The sequence below is a fragment of the Oratosquilla oratoria genome, chromosome 6, assembly GCF_046742065.1.
Source record: "Oratosquilla oratoria isolate Oo_2021 chromosome 6, ASM4674206v1, whole genome shotgun sequence".
Taxonomy (NCBI): Eukaryota; Metazoa; Arthropoda; class Malacostraca; order Stomatopoda; family Squillidae; genus Oratosquilla; species Oratosquilla oratoria.
The window spans coordinates 52086001-52091000 of record NC_134782.1 but is presented as its reverse complement, the minus strand read 5'-3'; the positions used below and the strand labels follow the sequence as shown (position 1 = coordinate 52091000).

Sequence of the window (5000 nt, the reverse complement as noted above, 5' to 3'; positions counted from 1 at the left end):
TGCAAAATAAGACACGTCAGTGTTCTGCCATTTATAACGTGCCAATTCTTTGGCAGCAGCAACAGGAGAGATACGGTCAAAGTCACAAATGTTCAAAACCAGCGAGACAAAGAAACAATTTACGAATCGACTGAAAACAAGCGAAGATTCCCTAAATGTCAAGTAAAATATGCAAACCTTGTCCTTTGTTTATGTTCCTGCAAGGCGATTTTATTCAAATAAAAGAAAAAACAATATATAATAACAAGGTTCACGAGATGGTATGTTCGTATTGTCTCTACTGCGCTTTTCGAATATACAAAACACTTTTTACCTAAATACTATAGACTTCATAAACATGTTGACTGTACTGTATCGTTGTGTCATTAATGTTGGACATGAGGCGGAAGCTAGCAATTTCCATGCCCTGTTGAATTTTTCCAGGGTCATGGAAAAAATTCCAAGTAGAATGGACTACAATGAATATCCAAGCAATCAGTCCCACAGATAAGGCTAAAAAAAGTGAAGCAAAATATCAGTTAGGTGTGGTAACAAACCCTCGTATGTCTGACAGAAAATAGTGAAACAATTTGGTGCTAATTATGACGTGTACAGACAGGACTAACAAGAAATTATGACAAGGGGGAGACAGAAGAGAGCCAGGAGTAAATGGAGAGAGAGAGGAAACATGAGGCAAACGAAGAGGAAAAGAGAAATGGAGAGAGAGAGAGAAAATTACAGAGGATGGGAGGCAGAAGGGAGGAGCAAAAAAAAAAACACACAGAGAGAGAGAGGATAGAGAGAGAGAGAGAGAGAAGAGAAGAGGAGAGAGAGAGAGGTGGGTAGCAGGAGAGATGGGAGAGAGAAGAGTGAGACAAGAGACGGAAGGAGAGAGAGAGAGAGAGAGAGAAAGAGAGAGAAAATTATGTATTCGTACCTGGCGAGGCATGTGTACTCACGCTCCCTCTTCGTCCTACTCCTCCTCCCCATTGCAGACACAGTTTTGTTTCCGTCAATGTAAAATTGATGTTTAAGCAGTGTGAGCGTGAATGTGTGTGTGTGTGTGTGTGTGTGTGTGTGTGTGTGTGTGTGTGTGTGTGTGTGTGTGTGTGTGTGTGTGTGTGTGTTTTGTGCGTGTGTAAAATTTTTTTTGCGTGTGTACGTGTGTTGCATGAATGTGGATTTTCTGGCAAGTCATATGCTTGATATAACATGTGCATGAAAGCATGTATATTCGTGCAGGTGTGTGTGTGTATACGTACGTACATGGACATGTACGTGCATACGCGTGTGTGCGCATGTGCGCGTACGTATGCATTTGCGTGCGAGTGCGTGCGTGCTTGAATTCGAAAAGGACAAGCAAGCAGGGAGGAGAGGAAGGCTTCCAGGAAGCAGTATATGTTATTCAGTGATTTGTTAAATACAACCGCTTTGCATTTCCTCCCCCACCCCACCCACCTCTCACCCTCTCACCACCTCCACCTCCCCCCTCATACCCCACTCTCCCCTCCCCCCTCTCACACCTCTCACCACCCTCTTACCTCTTATCCTCCTGCATCACGGAAGACATTTCCTTTTATTCGTTTTGCTGCCGCCAGGTGATTTTATTCACCTGTAACAAGGTGTTGTTCTCATCCCTATCTGTAGCATAAACAAAAAAAATTTAATATCAACTTAAAATAAAAAAACTGGCAACCGCATCCGAGTTCTGCTCTGTAAACGTGCGTTTGCCTCTTCCCCCTCCTCTTCCTCCTCCTCCTCCTCCTCCTCCTCCTCCTCCTCCACTTCCTTCCCACCTCCTTCACCTCTTCCTCCTCCTCCTCCCCCTCCTCTTCATTCCCACCTCCTTCACCTCTTCTGTCTCTCCCCACCCTATCTCCTCCTCCATCACTACTTCCTTAACCTTTTGCTTTCCTCTTCCCTCTACCTACTTCCTTTCCCACCTTTAAGCTCCACTTCCTTCTCATCCACCTCCACATCATCATCCTGAATATCCTGATCGTTACAAACAGCGGACTTAGACCAATGCCCAGAGCACAAGATTAATTTGTCTTTGAAGACGTAGAGAGCAAATCATTTAAATGATCGAAGTAAAAAACAAAACAAAAAATCGTTCCCACAAAAAGTCAAGACAAATTGTATACTTTCATAAGGATACACAATTGTAAGAAGGGTTAATGCCATTGTATACGTGTTTGCGTGTGTTTGCGTGTGTTTGCGTGTGTGTGTGTGTGTGTGTGTGTGTGTGTGTGTGTGTGTGTGTGTGTGTGTGTGTGTGTGTGTGTGTGTGTGTGTGTGTGTGTGTGTGTGTGTGTGTGTAAGATTCACCATATCACGAATCACATCTTGGACTCGTGATCGACATATATCCTCCCAGTTGAGACCTCAGCTCTCATGTATGACTCGATCAATGGGTAATACTACGTTATTCAATGATTTGTTAAGTACAACCGCTTTGCACACACACAAACACACAAACAAACACGATCACACACACACACACACACACACACACACACACACAAACACGCACAAACACACACACAAGCACAAACACAAACACGAACACATACACACACACGCACAAACCTACGCATGCACGCACAAGCACACACACACACACACAGTTCCTTGCCCACCTGTGCTGGAGTGCCAGGTTTTTGTACAGAGATGCTGAAATTTTCAATCCTGGGCGGGACGATCTCAGATCACTGAATTAGATGTTGTGAACGGTACCACTTCACTGTTGAGCCAGTGTGTGTGTGTGTGTGTGTGTGTGTGTGTGTGTGTGTGTGTGTGTGTGTGTGTGTGTGTGTGTGTGTGTGTGTGTGTGTGTGTGTGTGTGTGTGTGTGTGTGTGTGTGTGTGTGTGTGTGTGTGTGTGTGTGTGTGTGTGTGTGTGTGTGTGTGTGTGCGCGTTTGAGTGTGTGTGTGTGTGTGTGTGTGTGTGTGTGTGTGTGTGTGTGTGTGTATGTGTGCGCGCGTATGAGTGTGTGTGTGTGTGTATGTGTGCGCGCGTATGAGTGTGTGTGTGTGTGTGTGTGTGTGTGTGTGTGTGTGTGTGTGTGTGTGTGTGTGTGTGTGTGTGTGTGTGTCTGTGTGTGTGTCTGTGTGTGTGTCTGTGTGTGTGTGTGTGTGTCTGTGGATGTGTGTGTGTGTGTGTGTGTGTGTGTGTGTGTGTGTGTGTGTGTGTGTGTGTGTGTGTGTGTGTGTGTGTGTGTGTGTGTCTATGTCTGTGTGTGTGTGTGTGTGTCTATGTCTGTGTGTGTGTGTGTGTGTGTGTGTGTGTGTGTGTGTGTGTGTGTGTGTGTGTGTGTGTGTGTGTGTGTGTGTGTGTGTGTGTGTGTGTGTGTGTGTGTGTGTGTGTGTGTGTGACGGACAGATTGAAACATGAGATCGGAATGAAAAGAGGACTTTACGTAAAAATGAAAAACGGGGAATCACACCTTAGATCAAGATATAACGAAATGGCAAAGCTGGTTAAAAAGAATACACGTACAGCAAAACGTAATTATGAAATCAAGGTTGCCAGTCAAGCAAAATCCAACCCAAAAGTTTCTTTCACCTCTATAGAACAGAAAAGAAAGAATAGTACCAATTAAAAACAATGAAAATATCATGATAGAATCGGAGGGAAAAATGAGTGAGGAGTTTAACAATTATTTTCTATCGGTATTTACTGATGAGAGGTTAGATAAAGTACCTGACTGCGATCCGATTTTCAGAGGGGATGAAGAAAGTAGTCTAACTAATATCAGCATTAGTAAAGAGGAAGTAGTCAAGCAGATTGACAGACTTAAAGCTACAAAATCTCCGGGTCCAGACGAAATTTTTTCCAAGAATGCTTAAAGAGTGTAAATTTGAAATCTGCGACCAGTTAACTGAAATATTCAATAAATCGGTAGACACTGGTTCTGTTCCAACTGCTTGGAGGCAGGCAAACGTTGTTCCTGTTTTTAAGAAGGGAGATAGATCGTCTATATGCAACTACAGGCCAATCAGTTTGACATCGGTTATAGGAAAAATGCTTGAATCAATAATAGTAAATAGACTCAGAGAACACATTGAAGGGCATAATTTAATTCGTGTTTCACAGCATGGTTTCTCCAAGGGTAAGTCATGTGTGACTAATCTTCTATCCTTTTACACTAAGGTATATAAGGCGGCAGACAACAATGAAAATTACGATGTTATTTACCTTGACTTTAGCAAAGCGTTCGACAAAGTGCCACACCAGAGACTACTAAATAAAATCAAAGCCCATGGCATAGGAGGAAAAGTGTTAGAATGGATTAGAGCTTGGATTAGTAACAGAAAGCAACGGGTCACCATAAATGGAATAAAATCTAGGTGGGGCAATGTTACTAGCGGGGTTCCCCAGGGCTCGGTTTTGGGTCCCTTGTTGTTCATTATGTATATAAACGACTTAGACGAAGGGTTAAATAGTGATGTTAGTAAGTTTGCGGACGACACTAAAATAGGACGCCTAATTAGGTCAGGAGACGACGCCCAGATTCTGCAGGATGACCTTAATAAGCTGTTAACATGGTCGGTGAAGTGGCAAATGAACTTCAATATCTCTAAGTGTAGCGTGTTAAACGTAGGGCTACACAACCCCGAAAATAGATACAACTTAGATAACACGTTTTTAGAAAAATCTGAGTGCGAGAGGGACTTGGGAGTTCTGGTGAGTCCGGACCTTAAAACCAGGAAGCAGTGTATTAGCGCCAGAAATAAAGCTAATACACTGGTTTAGGCTTCATTGCTAGGACGGTAACGAATAGAAGTGCAGAGGTAATTATTAAACTCTACCTAGCGATAGTTAGACCCATCCTTGACTATGCGGTACAGTTTTGGTCTCCGTCCTACAGAATGGACGTAAATTCATTAGAATCAGTACAGAGAAGAATGACCAAAATGATACAAGGACTCGGAAATTTGCCTTACGAAGAGAGGCTTAGGCACCTAAACTTACACTCTCTGGAAAGACGCAGAGTGCGGGGTGATCTAATAGAAGTGTTC

General features: G+C 43.3%; 1 protein-coding gene across 4 annotated transcripts in view; it reads right to left on the bottom strand.

Annotated features, from left to right (window-relative positions):
* The window catches only part of LOC143026487 (protein O-linked-mannose beta-1,2-N-acetylglucosaminyltransferase 1-like), a 120120-nt gene that overhangs the window by 86877 nt on the left and 28243 nt on the right, over nt 1-5000 (bottom strand). The gene's annotated exons all lie outside the window — the stretch shown is intronic.